Source organism: Mytilus galloprovincialis, chromosome 9, assembly GCF_965363235.1.
Source record: "Mytilus galloprovincialis chromosome 9, xbMytGall1.hap1.1, whole genome shotgun sequence".
In the NCBI taxonomy this organism is placed as follows: domain Eukaryota; kingdom Metazoa; phylum Mollusca; class Bivalvia; order Mytilida; family Mytilidae; genus Mytilus; species Mytilus galloprovincialis.
Genome location: NC_134846.1, coordinates 53,474,382 through 53,496,612, shown reverse-complemented (window position 1 = coordinate 53,496,612; position 22,231 = coordinate 53,474,382). Strand labels below are relative to the sequence as shown.

The following is a 22,231-nucleotide window of genomic DNA, read 5'->3' as shown; positions in this document are numbered from 1 at the left end:
ATAATCATCATCTATATATAGAATTCTCTTAAGGATTGAGGTCTTTTGAAACAATAGCTTGTTACACGTTTCACTTTGATAAGGAAGGAATGGTGTAGTAATGAGTACCAGGACATGAGCAAGCCCTCTCTGATGTGGTTAAGACCAGGAAAATCACTGCTAAACATTCTCTTCATTTCAAACAGATTTCACCGTTAAAAAGGTGAATATTTTGCCTAGAGAAGTTACGACAAGACAGAAGTGTGAAATTCTCATTGTAGTTAGTCATTTTTTTTTCATGCTTAAAGTTATACGCCTTCAAATTTGTTTTCTAATAAACTTTATTTGCTCCAATTAAAAACATATGATTTTTATTACTTTTTGCATCCAGGAGACATGAAATAAAAGAATGTACCTAACATTTTCGTACTTTATTTGACATAAAACTTAATGTTTTTCCATCTTTTATACATGCAGAATACTTAACTATAAAAAAAATCTGTGTAAACAACTTTTATTCCTTTCCTTTTTTTATAGTCAACAGCCACAAATCATAATAGTCTACAGGGTCAAGAAACATTATTTCCATCCTTGTAAAATAAAAAAAAATTCCGCTCAATGAAAAAAGCTTATTTGGTGCATTTTATCATTACATTTACTTTATGTTCCTAGTCTCAAAAAAAACAATTGAAAAGTTTTTATTGAATTTATTATGACTTTGGAAAATTGTGATTCCACTTATCTAAGGCAAAAATTTCAAAAACTGAGACAATGATTGCAGACCTATTAAACATCAACAAGGTATAATCACAACTAAATTGAAGGATTATATCTAATGCTCCTGTATACGGAAGTGAATATATTGTCCAATCATTTCAAAACAGTCGGATGAGAACTTACAAATGCCTTTTAACTGATATCAAGGTCAATCATTCAATATTCTCAACACTTGTCTTTAAATGACTTGTCATGCCATTAAGAAGTTTAGGTACTTTTTTAAATTCAATTCAAATTCAAATTTTGCTTAAAAAGTAATCACACTGATATTCTAAAGGTATTCCTTATTTAGAAATTCCCACTTTTTTTTACGATCAGTGCTCTGAATTGGGTCGTATAGTTGGACCTCCACCTTTTATCCTTTGTTAGGAACCCTGGGTTACCCCTTTAAAAAATGGCTTGATCCGCCCCTACAATTGCACAAATGCAGAACACAATTCTAGTCAGCAACCAACTCAAAATACCAACTAAATTGTTTAGGCCAGGATTTTTTAATTTGTTGGTTTACCGACCCGATTTTGGCGATTTGCAGAATAAAAATAAAAATTGACTTTTCATGCTTTTTTATTCCCGCCGACCCTAACAAAAACATTATCGCAAATAAATAAATAAAATTTCTTTTTTTATAAAATGAAATGCATTAACCACTAACGGAATTGATAATACTTTAATCTGGTGTGAAAACTAAAACTTCCAATTTACGTATCTAAAAATAGACAAATCAATCATATCTGACCTTGAAATGTCGTTTGCGCAAATAATTTATCGGAACGAAACCCGAGTTTAAAACCCATTACACATTAAGTTCGTTTCTCGTATTTGTCATCATTCCGTAAGATAGAAACATGGAAAATGAACTTGTCCAACAGTGGAAGACGTCTGACAAGTTGAAGAAATTAATTAAAACAAATTCTTTGGAATTTTCTTCAGACTTGTGTCATTGACAATAATTTTTTTTTACTCCATTTGGATATAAAAAAACTGGAATGCATGACAACTAATGAACCCGATTTCCTTTTTCCAGTGGACGAGTCTATTACGTTTTTGACATGTGTGTTGAGACTTATTTTCGTACGACGTTTTTTCTTTTTCTTTTTTTTATCAGTCTTCGTGTTTGAAGATCATTAGGACCAAGTTTCCTGAAATTAATTTAGGGCTACCTTTGTGAAATGACGATTAAATTTTGTCTTTGTCCGTGGACACAAACCCCCCTTTTTCACAGAAAATTATTAGACGATGTCGATGCGATGTTTATGGCAGCTATAAGCAATAATATTTCATCGAACTTATATATAAGAAATGATGATCAAATAGCAAACCAAACATATTGTTAGAAAGGTGAAATATATATTTTTATGCATATTTTTCTGTTTTGAGAGATTTTTTTTTCTTTTTTTTTCTGACCGACCGACCCGACTTTTTCATGGAGAAAATCTGTAAACTAACAAATTAAACAAGAATGTGTCCATAGTACACAAATGCCCCACTCGCACTATCATTTTCTATGTTCAGTGGACTGTGAAATTGGGGTCAAAACTTTAATTTGGAATTAAAATTAGAAAGATCATATCATAGGGAACATGTGTACTAAGTTTCAAGTTGATGTAACTTTAACTTCATCAAAAACTACCTTGACCAAAAACTTTAACCTGAACTTCGCACTATCATTTTCTATGTTCAGTGGACCATGAAATTGGGGTCAAAACTATAATTTGGCATTAAAATTAGAAAGATCATATCATGGGGAACAAGTGTACTAAGTTTCAAGTTGATTGGACTTCAACTTCTTCAAAAACTACCTTGACCAGAAACTTTAACCTGAAGCGGACGGACGAACGGAGGCACAGACGGACGGACGGACGGACGAACGGAGGCACAGACCAGAAAACATAATGCTCCTCTACTATCGTAGGTGGGGCATAAAAACCCTGGCCTTAGCACTCTTGTAGTTGTAATCTCAATATATCTATTCTAATTTGTGTGGATGGTTTGCTGCATACCAGACATTCACCCTAACATCTCCTTTAATTTATTTGAACTGTATAATTGCTGTGTATGTAATTTTCATTCATCATTTCTACATATTAATTAATGAAATGTATTACTTATATTAAAGATAATATAAAAATATGCAACAGGTGTGATATGTCGTTTTCAAACAGTTCAAAAATAGGTAAAAAACATTATAATTATACACAGAACACCTGTCACACATATATCAATATATACAACTTCAATTTTTATCTGAATTATAAATAACAAGAAAACATTTATTTTTATAGCTTTTTAACATTTATCAGAAAGAAAATTACACTTAATTGTAGTGTATTTTATATTCATATGCACTGTTTTTTTTTATAAAGACAATGTATGATATCACATATGTAAAACATCTGAAATTGATAAACCTGTAAAGGTGACTTTGTGTAATCAAGTTGTTATGAATAATTACACATTTGAAAAAATTGAATAATTCTTAATGAATAATCACAGTTGAATATGTTATAATGAATTGTTAAACAGTGAATATGTTATGAGTTATTACACAGTTAAATATGTTATAATGAAGCATCTCATAGTTGAATGTGCTATAATGAAAAATCAAACACTTAAATATGTTCTAATGCATACCAGTACAGTTGACTGTGTTATGGTGAATAACCACACACTTAAATATGTAATAATGAATATCCACACAGTTGCACGTGTTATAATGAAGAATCATACAGTTGAATATGTTATAAAGAGGTATGACACAGTTGAATAAGTTATAATAAATTATTACTCAGTTGAATATGTTATAATGGATAATCACAGTTGAATATGTTATAATGAAAATGATAATGGTTCTAAAGATATAGAGCGGACACGATCTTTACCATAGGACATGGGGTTGTCAACTGAAACCAAAGTTTTTGACCTTGACCTTTGACCTAGGAAGTTGCACATAAATCATGACACACCCTTTGGTGTTGGTTTATATACATGTCAAGTATAAACTTTGAAATGATAACGGTTCTCAAGATATAGAGCGGACACAATCTTTACCATAGGACATGGGGTTGTCAACTGAAACCAAAGTTTTTGACCTTGAACTTTGCCCTAGGCAGTCGTTCATAAATTATGACACACCCTCTGGTGTTGGTTCATATACATGTCAAGTATAAACTTTGAAATCATAACGGTTCTCAAGATATAGAGCGGATACGATCTTCACCACAGGACACAGGGTTGTCAACTGAAACCAAAGTTTTTTGATCTTGACCTTTGACCTAGGAAGTTGTACATACATCATGACACGCCCTCTGGTGGTGGTTAATAAACATGTAAAGTATAAAGTATGAAATCATAATGGTTCTCTAGATATGGAGCGGACACAAAGTGTTACGGACGGACGGACGGACGGACAGACGGACAGACTGATCAATATAGGGGACCATCCTTTGGCGGGGCCCTAATAAAGAGTTATTGCACATTTGAATATGTTATAATGAGTTGTTACACAATTGAAAATGTTATAATGAGGAATCACACAGTTGAATATGCTATAATGAAGAATCACAGTTGACTATGTAACAATGAATACTAGCACAGTTGAATATGTTATAATGAATATTCACATGGTTGAATATGTTATAATGAATATTCACATGGTTGAATATGTTATAATGAATATTAGCACAGTTGAATAAGTTTTAATGAATCTTAGCACAGTTGAATATGTTATAAAGAAGAATGGCATAGTTAAATATCCTATAATGAATTATCAAACAGTTGAATATGTTACAATGAAGAAACACACAGTTGAATATGTGATGTTGTAATATCTGGTTGTTTTATTAACCTTTAGTTGGTTTATAACTAGTTTACTCATGAAAGTAGCATACCTACAGTGATAATACTAGCAATGTGAATTTGGCAGCTTAAATGTAATTGAGGCAGTTCCAGGCTGAAAGGATGTGCTTCACTTCGGGTACTCCTGCTTCCTTTACCAATGAATAACTAGCCACCATGGTATAACCAAGTGTGCATACAACTGTGTTAAACATCAATCAATCAATCAATCAATAAGCCATGACCAAGGAAATTGATGACATCACCATTGTTTTGTTAATTTGGATGGAACATGGATAATAATGAATATTGTATGAGGAAAAAACTCATCAAAGAAACCAACCGGCTCATGTTTCATTATAAAAGACTCAACAGTGAGTCTCAATCAAAAAAACTGAAAAGGCCAAATAAAGTATGTTGAAGAGTATTTAAATTCGATCTTCCCAAAGGTTTTGCCTGTTTACAGCTTAGAAAGACTAAAAGAGGTTAATCATTATCATATATATTTTTATATGACAATTAGAACGAGTTATAAGAATTATGAACCTCTGTCTGAAATATTTATTATGATATGATGATGAAAAAGGTCTTGATAAAATTCAACATATCAACAAGGCATCCATACAAAAATCATTTAAATATAATATGCATGGCTGTTCTTCCATAAGATTTTAGCAGATGAGCGCGAAATTTGTTAGTGAACTTCTATTGTTCAATTGATATGACATTTTAACTATAAAATCCATCATCCATGAAAATCATTTTCAAGTCCAGCTTCTTAAGCATAAAAGAAACATTTTCAGTAATGTATTTAAAACGATATAAAAAATCGTCTTTTAAAGTCAAATACCCTTAAGTGACAGATGTATGTAAAAGGAAATCATGAAATTGATTATAAATTTATGATCTGCCGTGTATAATTACACGAAGACTTGGTTTTTTTCCCTAGCCGACAGCGATTCTTCAAACGATTGATATAGTACAATATGTTGATAAAAACATTGATTTCAACAATAATTATATCTATTTCAATAACTATGAACAAATTTAGCCATTTTTCTTTTCAAGCCTAATGAGTTTTTAAAACTTTTGTAAGTGGCTGTTAAAATCACAAGTGACATGCTGATAACCAATTTGTATAAGTATTGACCAAAAGATATCAATATACATTTGTCACAAGACTTTTATATCGAAAACAAAAACAAATTAACTGAGTTTATCAGGAGAAAATATAAATATTATCATGTCACTGCTCTCAATGTCCCTCTAAACTGCCCCTCCTTTGTTTCAGATATAAACAAGGGCAGTAACTCTCATACAAATCATTTTTAATAATCAATTTGAAAATTTGACAAAATTAATTAGGATATTAAAGACCAATTAGGAGTCGGGCAAGTTTCAAATATGTAATAAAGATAGCTTTTTGAGTCAAGCCAAATAATAATATCTAGGATGCAGATGACAATTTGAGTCAGTTGAGGTACAATTAAGTAGGATATAGAACACCCTTCAAAACAGTTGAGTTAAAAATAAGTAGCTTATCAAAGACCCCTCCAGTCAAGTGAGATACAAATGAGGAAGATTAAGTGACCTCTTGTGTCAGGTGAGCAACAGAAATACCCTTTAGATGGAGCAGACAAGATGCAAAATGATTTACCCTACATATAAAGGCTGACAGACAGACAGACAGACAGACAGACAGACAAACAGATCATACAGCTATATAAAAATGTATTCATAGACAATTACCTGTGTAAACAAATTACAGTCTCAAATGTTTCATATGGATACTTTTCCAATTTCATACTATATAGTATTTTGAATAATTAATTTCCGAAAGCTTGTACATGACATAGATAACTTTTAATCTGAATGCTATAAATATTGATTAAATAAGTTACTTATTATGTAGAGAGAACTATGGGTGATTAACTTGGTGATATTTTTTTTATTGCAATATCATTATTAATCAAGATTAAAATTTGAAATATACGCCCAATCAATAGGACTTTTCCTAAATTTTTAAAAGTTAATTTTAAAAGAGTCAAAAGAAAATTTTCAACTATGTAATACTATTCAATAGATATCCTTATATATCAATAATAAACCACTACATAATTATTTCATGACGATAAATTTTTGGCGTCATCAATTTCATTTGTAAAAGAAACAAGGAATAAATCCAGCGTTTCCTTTTTATGCATGGTAAATAAGTCTGTAAACTCATCTATAACGGATCAATGTATCTCAAACATGGCCTTTTGTAAAATATATTTCAATTAGTAAACGATATGATCGAGAACATCAAGAACGCTGTTCCGTGACGCTGGCATATAAAGCATCGTATTAAAATTTTTTCATTTCTTGATTTGTCAGCATTTGATATTTCAAATGGCAACAAAAATAGAATCTAAATCACTTTTCATTTTGTGAAATCAATACATATGAACGCTGATGTAATAAAACCCGCTTAAGTGATTTTACTAAAAATATGATAAATCTTGTTTGTTAGTGACATTGTAAAAGCTTTACAATGCACGGCCATAACAATGTATCACTTAACAATAATTAATCATTTTCTATTAAGTCAATACCTTCATAGGATTACATATTGTCAAAGATGCAGGGACACTAATGCCTACACCGATCAGACAACAAGTGGCTAGATTTTATCCAAATTTGTTGATAAACTGGTCAACCGATCACCGAAGGGTGAGAGGTAGCAAATAAAAGTATTTATACAACACTTTATTGACCCCTGTGGTTAATATTGACTTCACTTGACAAAACAGCCATACAGCTGTCTATGGGAACTACTGAAATGAATTAATTAAAGGAAGCAAAGAAGTTATTAGCTTAAATAATTCAATCAGATTATCATATGACAAAAACATCCTGCTGATAGCACAAGAAATATGAATAAAAATTAGATGTCTGGTATACATCAACAAGACAGCTACCCAATGACAAGAATTTCCAAAACACATCGAACAGACAACATACAGTCTTCAACAAAAGACTTGTCTTTATACAAGCTTTACATCTCTCTGAGGGTAAAACTAGTGTCTTGAAATATATAATAGCCAGACAACATTTAAAGGTCAAAATACACCCATTTAAGATTGACCAGTGTCTATGATCATGGGAGTTTTTAACAACCTTGACTGGCTATTTGGCCCTAGCATAGTTGGCCAGTGTCCACACAAGCTCTGAAGTCCCTCCAATGTTAAACATTATTAGTAACTAGAATTTCACATGTTATTCCTTGTACCAAATATCTAGATACAAAACAGGAAAACTATTACTTTCCTCTTGTTAATTTTCCTTTTCTTGATCGCAATCTTTAGGTTGCTCAGTTAATCTGTTTTATCATAATATCTGGAATGAAGATTACTGTGGGAAATTTGTTTTCACTATTAAAAGTAAAGACATTAATTTTATAGACAACTGTCTATTGGTGACCACTGTGTTTCATATGACATGTCTCAGTATATTGGCAAAATATCACACAAACCAAGGATGTACCATATAGTGGATTATTTTTCGCGGGGTGTAAATTTATTGCGGATAGAACAAAATTGCCAATTTAAAAGGGCACATGCAAAGGTATTGATTAAAGTTTTGAATCCGCCAAAATAATAACCGCCAAATTATTTTGTATACCTTATTGAATGAAAATCGCCAAATTTTACATCCATGAATATTACCAGCTTTATGGTTACACCTCATGACAAAGCATACTACAAATTAATTATGTATTGCAGGACTTGGAAAAATTGCCATGTAATATGTTATTTCAAAAAAAGGAAAAAGAAAACTATTTTTTCCTTCTGCATTTAGTAGTTTAACATTATTTCCTCTGCAGATCAATCTTGTGAATTTATATGAGTAAGGTGCAAATTACTGACAAGAATCACCCTGTACCTATATTTTGTGAACTTATAAGGGAATCAGAGTGAGGTACTAATTGCAAATAAGAATCACCCTGTAGTGTACCTAAACTTTATGAACTTGTAAGGGAAGCCAAATTATGTACTAATTACTAAGAAAAATCACCCTGTACCTCTATCTTTTGAACTTATAAGGGAAGCCAAGTAAGGTACTAATAACTGTACTAAGAATAATCACCCTGTACCTATCATAAACAATATACTAGATGTTGTCATTTATCATTAAATGTTTTCTTAAATAAATCACAGATGTTCATTTAGAAGAAAAATAATATGTTATGAAAGATAGGACATACTTACATGTTATATGTTCAGTATTTCAACCGACTGACAAATGTCAATACAATCCAATAGCTGCCTAAAAGGCAATACAAATTGGATGGAAAACATGAAAATAGACATTGAAAATCATTGTTTTTCTGTTAGGCGAGAGAGACCAATGTAAATACAGACACCAAAAATCCTTTTATAAAGTCAAAGGTCAAATTGCCTCCTGGAACAATGTTACAATAGGGTGTAAAAACATTTTAATCATTACAAAACAAATACAAGCTGCTGCTTCAACGAGAATCCAGAGGCTCTACGAAAATTAGATCTCTCATAAGCTTAATTAGAGCATATGATAGCACTAAGCTCAAATGTGACATGTACTAAAATTTTAGTGGCCTATATATTTTGAAAGTGACATATAATTCAAAAGACAACATGCGAAAGCTAAACTTTCAACAATATTTTTTTCATAAGAGCAGATGTGACCTTGACCTTTTGATGCTAAAATCCTATGTTATCTATTCCATCCAAAGATAAGGTAAAAAAAAATATAGGGGGAGGGTTGGGATCCCGCTAACATGTTTAACCCTGCCACATTATTTTTGTATGTGCCTGTCCCAAGTCAGGAGCCTGTAATTCAGTGGTTGTCGTTTGTTTATGTGTTACATATTTGTTTTTCGTTCATTTTTTTACCTAAATAAGGCCGTTAGTTTTCTCGTTTGAATTGTTTTACATTGTCTTATCAGGGCCTTTTATAGCTGACTATGCGGTATGGGCTTTGCTCATTGCTGAAGGCCGTACGGTGACCTATAGTTGTTAATGTCTGTGTCATTTTGGTCTTTTGTGGATAGTTGTCTCATTGGCAATCATACCACATCTTCTTTTTTATATAGTTAAAAGAAAAACTTTCGAAACTAATCCTTTTTTTTTCTCCCAAATTTCAGACAATTAATAGCTGCTGTGACCTGAACAGTCGACCTTCATAAACTTCAATTTTCAACTTCATCAGTTATGGGCTTAGAATTGTGCTCTGTATGGTATTTATATTGCACAATGAGATTGTTATTAGCGAATTAACGTGCATGCATTTTGTTTAGAAGGGCTGTTCATTTGTCTTTGGTTTTTTTTATGTATTTTAGGTATTAAATGACATGAGTTAATACAAAATATTCATTGTGTTCTATAACTCATGTGCAACTTCTCATTTTTGCACATAACTTTAACACTACTGCAGAAGTTCAAAGACTAGACACGTCATATAGGCAGATATGAAGATCTCTTAACTATCAAGATCCCGTCAATGGAAGTGCATCAACTTTAAGTGAGGATTGTGTTTACAAATACTTTCTACCCCTTATCATATAGCTTAACCAACTTTATAACAAATTGATTCAAACCTTATATATTCAATATTACCTTCAATTTATGATTTCTTCATTTCTGGACTAAAACAACATATAAGGAATCTTTCCTGTAAGAAAAGAATAAAAAGTATTATTAAGAGACCACTCAAGAGTAATCTTGGCTATTAATGGAATCATAAAATCTATCAATCCATGCCTCTAGTGAGAATAAAATTCTATATTTGGCTGGTTCTCCCCTGCAATTCAGCATAAAATAAAATGTCAATGAAAAAATCTTAGACATGATAAAAATTCATAAATTGCAATTAAACTGATCTAGTCTTTTAAATGTTTTAATCATATTCAACAAAACCACAAAATTTGACACCTTAAAATTTGTATATCTTCAAAAATATGTTTGATGTAAGACATTATACTGATTTGTTTAAATGTGGAACCATGAATGACAATATAAAAATATTTTGACATATCACATATCAATAAAAGAATGAAAAATTTGTGATATGACACAAGTTTATTTCTAAATATTACTTAAAGCCACAAAATGATGACAAATTGCCAAAAAAAAATTGAACGATTTATCAAAATTGAAAAATACTATAATTTTCTGAAATGTCTAATCCAATGAAATTTAAATGTTATATATTAGGTAATCGGTAACGTTTAAACATACCAAGTTTATACAGCATTACTTTTGTTCAAACAAATTGAAAGGATGACCTTAGGATCATGTTGTTACTTCATCGACGGGTTACGACAATGGTTAAATGTCTGCAATTTTCAATGAGCAGAAATTTAAATCCCTTTTAAATCAAACTAGCAGACAAACCACATATTCTTTGTTGATTGTATGGTGGTTTTAATAGTTTAAAAGATAAAACAGGTTCACAATTGGTGATTTGAATTGAGAAAAAGTTACATTTTTTACAATAGAACGGAAACCATTGGCGACAATCAAAGTTATGTCACGTTTCTTCCCATTTTTTAAAGGTCAAAATTCTCTCTTTTTTCAGGTGCAAGATCAGATAAACTTAGTCATTCTGAGTATCATAAGATATTGAGCGATCGTAAAGAAGACAGAAACATAACAACACAACCAGACCAAATAAACAACAAATGCATAGGCAAAATTGGTTAATCATGTTGTCATATAAGAAATTCTAATGTTTCTAAAAATTCTCTGAAGGAAATCCTCAAAAAATTTCAATGCATAAATATTCAGAACAAATAGAATCTTCTTAATGTCTCAATTGTCTCGTCTTCATTAGATTTCATGACATTTAGGGGTAATTTGCCCCTTCAGAAGAAAACATCACTACGTTCATACAGTAATTCCTCGGTTAATCATCTGGCTGCTAATGGAGTATTTTACCCTGTTGGTTCCTATAGTTGTTCCCTCGTTTTATGGGGGAAAAAACTTGTTTATATTGGAGTAAACTACTCTTTTTAAAAGAGTGCATCCATTTATCTAGAGGTATTCCTGTGAAACCTCTGACTCAAATAGTGGTCTGAACAATTTTCAGTTTGTTCGCAGCAATATCATTGTCTATTTACAGAACCATTTGTCCCTAGAGTAATTTTTCTGCATTAGAGATGTACTTTACAGGAATTATATTGGACTCAACAGAAAAAGCAGAAATGGTGTTCCCAGGAGTCAAAATACAGAAAAAGAGAATAAAATGATTGAAAAAACATGAACTCGGTTAAATCCTCGGAAAACTTTCATTATTGACTTAACCCTGTCTGAAGAAAAACCCTTTTACAAAGACTGAAAAAGGACACCATTTTGTTAGTGGATTAATTTATCTTGTAAAAGTTAACAAGTAAGTACCCCTCCAGAGAAGCATATACATGTAATATAACTTATTTTGAAATAACCTGTCCATTTGTCTAATGAAGATTTATTTACTGAAAGAAAACCAATGTCTTTTGAGTTATTTAACCAAAAGAGATCATTTATCTATAACTTCAGTTACTTACCCTTTGCAAATAGACCTACTTCTGAAACTTTTATACCTTATTATCATAGAGTAGGGATTTATTAAGATTCATACAAATTTTTACACGGTATTAACATGTACAAATGCATAAATATCAAATAAGTTTGAAAACAAGAGTATATTACCAAAAGATTTTCAAGATTCTACTTATCCATGTGGAAAAAACAAAAAAAGTATATAACTATATTGATGTTGGTATTACATGTAACATTTTAGAACAAACACAGCTGGTTAAAAAATGTGTTTATTCGTAATTGATTACTTCGACTTTATCCTGATTAGGATATTTAAGTATAGTTCTGTCATGTTATGCCTTGCGACATCCTACATTGTGAAGGGATTATGCAAATTATATAAATATGTACTTTTACTTTTGCTGACCATTGATTGGTTCAAATTCTGCTTCTTTTCTACTATGTTTTCCAAATACCAGAACATTAAATCTGTTGTTTAATAGGCATTTTACACTTCGACTTGTACTAATAAAATTTTCAGCAAAAAAATGAAATTCTTCAATCTTGTCAAGATCAGCTTAGTACTATAAAATCTCGATCAAAGTCATCAGAAAGTGAACACTACCTTTGCCCATCAGTTTTAAATTGTCTTCATAATCCAATTTCATTGATTTGTAGTACTTTAAACACTAATCCTCTCCTTCAATTGTACAACAAGATCTGGTATTGTAATCAAAATAAAAATAACCCATTTTATGCCATAGATTTGAATTGTTATGATATAAAAGCCATACACCTGAACATCAAATCTTTCAGGGGGAGTTTGAAGACTTGAATAATGTACTTTGTAACCATATCACTTCAGAGAACATTAACCAAATGGGTCTTAACCTGTTTGTGATGATATACTTGTAGTGTGTTGAAGAAATTTAGAGATTTGATCATTTCCATTACAAACAAGTTGAACTTGCAGCACAGTGAGCTATTGCTCGCTAATGATACCCCTGCTATGAGTTTAAAGTAAAAAGAAAGTTGATAAGCAATGTATAATAGAGCAAGTCACTAAGTGTAACATGCTCACCTGAAGCTTGATATTAAATTTTATGAACCTTGGATTTGTAGTTCTTAAAAAAAAGTAAAAATGGAAATTTCATGGGACTGACCAACACACAAACAGACAGATAGTGGTAAAGCAGTATACCCTCTGCTTCATGGAGCAAAATAACAAATAGCTTCGTCCAGTGGCGGTTCTAGAGGTTTTTGTTTTACGATCAATGCTTTTGAATGGGGACATGATTGGAACCCCTTTAAAAATGGCAGGATCTGCTTTCTTATATTTTAGCCTAAACAGTATAAAAACAATTAGCCAAGTCCAGTGGTGACCCCCTCCCCCCTTCTTCTTCTCGTTTTGGACAATTAATCCCTTTGGATTGTGACATATGGTTAGACCCCCTTTCAATAATGGCTTGAACTGCTTGTTTGTTCTAGCCTAAAACTAAAGCCTGCCCTCTTACTCCTCTACTTAATACAGAAATTATCTTGCTTAAAACAATGAAGCCAGTAAGTTCTGCTCCAAATCATGTACCCATCATGCATAAAGTATACAAGTTATTGATTCAGATTGTGCAATTCATCAAAAAATAAAAACTGGGAAAATACAATTAAAACATCAATAGAACAAAACGCTTTGCCATGCTACTTTAATTTTTCTCTTCAGTTCAGCATCTGAACAAAACTTCCTGATTTCTTAATACTATTGGAATAAATGTTTCATCAATCTTTTAAGACCAATTAACATAATCATGACACATAATATCTTTTTAAGGAAAGTTGTGGTATCTATTATTATTGATCTTTTCCTAGTTCCTTCCCACACATAACAAGAGGATCAAATATTACTTTATCACAATTCCAATAAAAAATCTGTTTTCCTTTAATCAAATAAAATACATTGGCTAGTTTATTGATCTAATTCACTGCATTAGTACATTATATGACGATGTCGTTTTGTGCCTTATTTAGTATCCTCAACGGACCAGTTCATACGATTGGACCACGATTCTATGTCAAATAATAACAGCGATTAAGTCAAATTTGTCTCTCTCTTCAACAAACCTTACACAGTCAGACAGAATATTAAATATTTAAGAATCGACATCAGATTGCTAAAAAAACACGAACAATGATCTATATTTAATCTGAAACGCCTATTGTCGTTATCAGTTCTTATAAGTTGATGTTTAATGATGAGTGAAAAATCTAGTGTAATTCTGAATGGATAATGTGTTATTCTGGAGCAATCAAGCACATGTTTAACAAGTTTACAAATACCACTGAAAAAACACTCAGCTGCACTGACAAACCTCCTGTGTGTGGAGATTTGCCCAAACTCATGAAAAATTCAACACATCATGGTTAAGAATGTAGCTGTATTATGTTTCATTTGTCTGGTTTAACTATCATACAATCTGCAGTTTCGCCTAATAAAATAATTATAATTTCTCATACTGTTATTGATATGAATGGTAGAGGGGAGACAACTCTTGTCTATAAAACTAACAAGATAATCTCTAAGGAGACAATGAACATCTTTCACCAGGAAGTAATTAATTGACAACAATGTCACAATTTAAAAAAAAAAGGGGGGGGGGGGGGTTAAAAAGTTGCACCATGAATGTGAAATGATGCAGAAGGTAAAAAAGGAACAATAGTAAATCAAATATCAAAGACATCCCAACAACAAGAACAATTCCATGTAATTAAACATTATTTGACCATGCATCCTCCTAGAACTTTAACAATGATCTAAACCCAGTACAAGGCAATTGTGTATTTATTCAATTAGATCAGTACCATTGACAAATATACCATATATTTTCTCAAGAAAGAAGATATAGACTACACATGATTATTCCAATAACTTTTTGACAACTAGGACCATTCAATGAATAAATATGTTTTCCAAGACTTAGATATCAATCAGCACACCACCAAGCAAATTTGATATAAACACCAATATAAAAACATGACCTTTTGCAATGTTTTATAGAACATTATTAAAAGTCAAAATATCACTCTTTTTGATTTTCAAATAAGAAAACTTGCTGGTTTCTGTGGACCTTAAAACAAAACAAAACAAGAATGTGTCCCCAGTACACGGATGCCCCACTTGTATTATCATTTTCTATGTTCAGTGGACCGTGAATTTGGGTTCAGAACTCTAATTTGGCATTAAAATTAGAAAGATCATATCATAACGAACATGTATACTAAGTTTCAGGTTGATTGGATTTCAACTTCATCAAAAACTACCTTGACCAAAAATTTAACCTGAAGCGGGACGGACAAACAAACGAACGGACGAACGGAGGCACAGACCAGAAAACATAATGCCCCTCTACTATTGTAGGTGTGGCATAAAAAAGTCCTGTTTATCTATGAAATTCCTATATCATAATGAGATTGTTCCCAATTAAATTTATGGTGGATCAGAAAAAGTCTAAAAACCCATCTCCTATTACAACAATCATCAAAGTAAATAATACAATATTGTAATATTCAATCATATTCAAGAATCTCCATGAATTATGACAAACACATCAAACAGATAATACATAAGTAAATAAGCTGTCCTTTCCTTAAGTAAACAAATTGCAGACAAAATTGTCACATTGATAAATCTTCATATAGTTTGAGAAAATCTGACTTACAGCTAACAAAACCATAAATCAAATACAAGGAATTTATCAATACCTGTAAAATGGGGTATATATAATTGGCCACCCTGGGTGCGATTGAAATTTTATCCATATGTAGTTACTGATAAATCCCTTAGATGACTTGGAATGCTGAATAGAAATCTCGATTTTCAATGACAAAGGCTGCCTTAATGACAAAGAGGTCAAACTTTTAAACTTTTCCACAGATACACCTGCAGATCGTGAAGAAGAAGAAAAAACGGGTCTATGAAATTCACAAAGAAAGCGTAGTGTACTGGAAAACACTGTTAAGCTCACCTGTATCTTTTTAATAGGTAGTAAATTTGAAGGGTAGATTCGAAATTACCATAATAATTTCTCATATTGGTTTTATAAAGAAACATACTTTCTTTTCAGAGTACTTATTTTTTTCAATTAAAATTAATAAAAAGATGATTTAAGATAGAATTATATTTACTAACAATAAATTCCATTTGAATGACTAAATAAAAAATAATATGCTACTGGGTACTTAAAATGACAACTATCCACTTCATCACAAATCATCTATGGAGTTTATCGTTTTTAATATTTTGTCATAAAAAGGATGTCAAAGTCAAACACATATGCATCTAATTGAAATTTAAAAAAATATTTCTATTGTGTTTTGAGCAGACAATTCAAAAGTTGGCAGCAGACATATTTTTTTTTTCTGAATGACCTTGACCTTATGCTTTAGAGGTAGACAGGTGCAACCTAATTTGACCTCAAACAAATACGCTTTGAACAAAGAGAATGAAATCGCTTTTTTAAATCCATTTTCAACATCCATCATCCTTTTATTCAAATTTCTTCATAAAAATTTTCCAATTCTTTCCACTAGCTACAGGTGAACAGAACACAAGGCATTTTACAAAACAAGCTGTCAATTTAAAACTAATATTCTTATGATAAAATTTCATATTTCGAATCTTTCAAAATCTGATTGTAGAAACTGATAATAAAATGGTTTACACCACTTCATTATTTTGATTAGCAGCATTTTTGAGGATAAAATGTATATCTCTCTCTCATGGTCTGGGGTTCCTCTTTGAGATGACCACTATATTATGTAAACCAATGCTCACTCTGGCTTGTTTTCTGGGTGCATACAAAACATTTAATTATGCATTTGACAATCAAATGCTTTTACAAATTATGTATATGTATTAATTCATTAACCCTTTCCTCCATAGTGACGCCTTTTGACGCCACCCCCTTTACTCCATAATGACGCCTTTTGACGCCTGTGTAGTACCTCAGTTGAAACGCTTTGACTACAAAGTGTCTGCTTCAGACTTAATAAAATTTGTATCCAATATGAAAAGGATATTCATAAGAATATCTGACTTGAATTTATTTGATGAAATATTTGTTTTTTCGCAATTTACTTATACTTTAAAGCATATTTTTAGCATTTTATTGAAAAATCCTAAGTGAATCAAGTATGCAAAAAAAAAAATGTCAATGGAGGAAAGGGTTAAGCAATTATTTATAAAGTATTTTTTGTAAATTGGTAAAGACTCAGTTATCAATTATATTTTAAATGATGAGTTTTTTCCCACTTTTTTGGGGTTTAACAAGTACTGTCTATCAGTTTTTTAGCATTTAATTGAGGCAAGATAAAGTAAGTGTGCAGAAACAACAAATTTGACATTTTTTTCCATGTATGAAGGGACATAACTCTAGAACAGTGAAAGTGACACCACCTCTAAATTCCAACTTGATAAGTGTTAGGAGGTGAACAGCATTGTGTAAAAAAATCATAAAATTTGGTTGAGGCAAACTAAAGTTAGAGAACAGAAACCCAATTTTATGATATGGACAAACAGACGTACATATATAAGCCCCTAATAAAATCTTGTAATTACACTAAAAAATCCTTTTAAAAAATTAAACCCCTTTTCTGGATCCATGCCTGACATTAAAATATCAACAGATGTCATCAAAAGGTTACTTATATGACCTTCAGAAGTATTATCACAGATGCTTCAGTTTATCTTTGTGAAAAGGTATGAAATAATTGTCACTGGACACTAAGCTATCAACAATCAATCAATTTTTCCTGAGTGGAAGCTGTAATTCATAGAAGTAGAGGGTTTCCTTTATATGTTTAATCAATCGTTCAAATTTTTCAAAAAACAATTTTTCATCAACAATTGATTTCATTGTTTTTATATATTTAAGTAGTCCATTTAAGAATGCTTTCTGATCATTAAGAAATTTTTTTGAAATATATCAATATTTCTGTTTGATTGTTCAAAATTTGTCTCAATTATTTGTTTATTGCATATTGGAAATATTTAAGCTGAGATAAATATTTACCATTCAAATATTTTAAGATCAGGCAAGCAAGATTTAATCAACAAAGTTCTGCTTTATACCATTTTGTTATTGAAACTAAAATCAAAATTAGGAACATCAATCAAAACTCATAAAACATCATAAAAGGAAGCAACGCTTTTAATGAGGATTACAAAATTAGTTTATTGTCGTAACTTTCCAATCAAATTAGCAATCATTCTTCGTACACAGCATAAAGGAAACATCTTAAATTAGAAGCCAAATATTAAAAGAAAATCATCACGTGTGGAAATATTGCTAAATGTAATATAATTTTCAATAACATCTCATTGTTCAGATTAGCGACTTAAACTTCTCATATTCAAACCCAAATGTCAACTTAATAATTACAAAATAACAGAAATCTTTCGACATTCGCCAACACTAACGACATCAATAACACCGCAGCAGCCTAGAGGTATTTTCCGATGCAACTTCTGGAAAATTAAGATGATGCGATTCCCAATAAACCTGTACTTAATGTGAGCTATGGAAATTAACGGGGGAAATTTACATAACAGACTTGAAATGTTACATAAACATATGTCTGACATTTTAATTCCATCCTTTTAGAAAATTACGGCAAATAATCTGCAAATTGAATCAATAAGAAAAAAAGCCAATTGCACAAAAGTTATTTTAGACCAATCTAACACGTAATTCCTTTAAAGGGAAAATTCGCGATTTTTTACTTATGGTTTAAATATGTTCATTATGACATAATATATATATTCACAAAGTTTTATCGCTATAATTGCAGTAATAAAGGAGAAATTCAATAATCAATGAAAAAATATTAACAACTTCCTGTAGGTCGTGACGTTTTCTCCTGGTTTTTGCATGCCGGGATTTAAAATACAATCATTAAAAGTCTTGGTTTTAAATCATATTTTAACGTAATCGTAAGCGCGTCGATGACTTCTGCTTTATCTAATAACCAGCCGATAATAAGAAGATAAAACGCACAGACGTGCAATTGTACATATTCATGAGATAAATTTTCTATGTTAAACGTATATATTCAAATTAATTTTTTAGACAACACAAAAATTTATAAATTTATTTTTAATTAAAGGGAAAATTCACGATTTTTTACTTATGGTTTAAATATGTTCATTATGACATAATATATATATTCACAAAGTTTTATCGCTATATGTGCAGTAATAAAGGAGAAATTCAATAATTAATGAAAAAATATCAACTACTTCCTGTAGGTCGTGACGTTTTCTCCTGATTTTTGCATGCCGGGATTTAAAATACAATCATTAAAAGTCTTGGTTTTTAATCATATTTTAACGTAATCGTAAGCGCGCCGATGACTTATGCTTTATCTAATAACCATCCGATAATAAGAAGATAAAACGCACAGACGTTCAATTGTACTCATTCGTGAGATAAATTATCTATGTTAAACGTATATATTCGAATTATGCTTGTAGACAACACAAAAAGTTATAAATTTATTTTTAATAAATGCATTTTCGGACTGATAAGGTGAACAACTGTAAAGACAATATGTTGGTGTACTCATGATTATTGACCTTTTACTATCTCTGCTATGACTAGGTTTATACGATGTGTGTATTCACGGTTCTGTGGCAATACTCGTAGATGGCTTGTTGAAAGGTAAATTGTTATTTGCACTTCGGTATTTAACCACGCCTCTAGGGCACACCTTGCCAGGTGTGACTGTCTATTCGGATCAGTGGGAGCATTTAATACACACATTACAAATACATATTCAAGTTGGTGACAAATAAAAATTGGTCGCCGTGGAATTATTTAATTATATTTGGTGCTATTATTTATTTGAATTCAAATAAGTTAATTTACTAAGAAATACACAATTTTCGGTTAAAGACGGGAAACTTAATTCATATGTCAGAATGAAATGATATACAAGTCTTGTCCTTGATTTATGTCTCATAAAAAAGGGGGACTTAGAAATTAGAAATAGCTTTACTAAATCATTTTTATTTGTCTTTATTGGGCGAAAAAATGTACGAGAACACTTACATTTAGACTTTTGAAAGCCATGTATTAATTAATATATGAAACTATCTGAAGATAACTCTACCGAAGCGGAATATAATATGTACGAATAAAGAAAAAATACTTTTGTATTGGAATGGAATCGAAAAATTACAAATAGATATTCTTTTCAAGTGTGAAAAACGTCAACCAAATTTATTCGTAATCGGGAACGTCCTTATTAAAATCTGAGACTACTATAATAATCGTCGTCTCCCAACGTATATATATACTTAAATAACTATTTGACCAACGATGTTTAAAATTAAAAGACAACGAATTTAATGTTATCATTCCCTATTTTTGAATGTTATTATAAGTCTGTTCAACTTGCAAGAATACCCCTAAAGCGGACAAATATCCGACAAGCAGTTTATTCTTTAATATGCTGTCATTGAATATCAAGAAAGAAAATAAATCCCGAAATTGATACTCAATAGTTTTCCTAGAAAATATTCACATCCCCTTGGGGATTATTAGTGTACGTCCAGTTGCATATATTTTACATGAATGTTGGAACAATTGTGATGATGACAAATTTCGTCCTTTATTCGAGAACAATCTAATTGATATATAAATCTGTGAGTTTACTATGTTCTTAACTTCGATGAACCAAAGCAAGTTATAAATTGACCTGTATTTAAATCAAATTGTTTCTTTTTTTTCTTCTTCTTCTTTTGGTATACAATAGTCTATCGAATTCGTTGATTACATACTGTTGGCATACGTGGACTAGTCTATAATAATTTACAAAACTTTTACCACAATTTACACAAAATGTATGTTTCTTTCTTATGTTCAATGTATACATGTATACATATTTTAAATTGCGCTACTGACTATAGTTCCGTAACTTTCTACCTAGGCGTATGTATACACGAATCGTCGACAAGTGCGCACATTTTTTTAAATCAATAATTCTGGTATGTTCCAATCTGTCCTAAACTATTGACAATGAGTATATATTACATTTCCCCAAATTAACCCTTGGAAAAATATGTAAATAGATTTGTATTTCTTCAAATTTTTTTTTGTATTAATTTTTTTTTATAGATAATATTCTTTACACCAGAAATGTTATTTATAAACAAGCGTATGAGTTCAGTAATGACTAGTATAAATATCACTTTCGGACACGCAAGACAAAAATGTATATTATACATGCACCTGATAGTTCAAAATGGAAAGTTATAAGTAACGGTCGTGTACACTGATCAATACCTACAGAAGTGAAACGATGCATGAACTTGCAAGCCAGCCGGACAGGAAATCGATTGAATACCTGGACGTGTCACCTTACACCCCTTCCAATACCTTTGGGAGTAATACCTTTAGCCATGCTGGTGATCAGATGAGGGAAGATCCGAATTTATTTAAATAAAGTTTATTACTTGAAAGAATTATGAACGAATTAGATTTTCGAAAACAATTTCCACGGAACACTTATTTATGATTTGAACTTTGACATTTTAACTAATTACAATATTATCAATTAAAAATAACAGACTATATGGTTATTTAAAAATATAAGACCATTTTCCGTATCAAGTTAGTCAGTCAGATAAAACAACCGTACGATTGACAAGATATCGACACGCAATTACGACTACATCGTTTACTGTAGTTTTGTTCCTTTGTGGTTTATAGACATATCGGGATTTTTCATCGGAGAAGGTGACAAGATGGCGGAGAGCAGAGAACTGATACTCAAAATTTAAAATCGATGGTGATCTCTTATTTAGCGGAATAAAACTTTAATATCTATAAATTTGAGCATTTTTATACAGAATGGACATAATATCAATTTTTGATTTTTTTGCGAAGTTTCCCTTTAAATTTCAACATGCAATGTTCATTCTACGATTATTCGACATTAACTTCTGAAAGCAAACTAATATTAAACACTGCTAATAATTAAATCTTTTATAGGACGGTAGAATAGGTTTTACAGAATATATGCTATATGGCTTTTGCACAAATTAAATACGG

General features: G+C 31.0%; 1 protein-coding gene across 2 annotated transcripts in view; it reads right to left on the bottom strand.

Moving 5' to 3' along the window:
* The window catches only part of LOC143045290 (zinc finger MIZ domain-containing protein 1-like), a 220,115-nt gene that overhangs the window by 124,622 nt on the left and 73,262 nt on the right, over positions 1-22,231 (bottom strand). For both annotated transcript variants that reach the window (XM_076217676.1, XM_076217675.1), the window contains exon 2: positions 10,227-10,281. The gene's annotated coding sequence lies outside the window, so the exon portion shown is untranslated. The remainder of the gene's footprint in view (positions 1-10,226; positions 10,282-22,231) is intronic.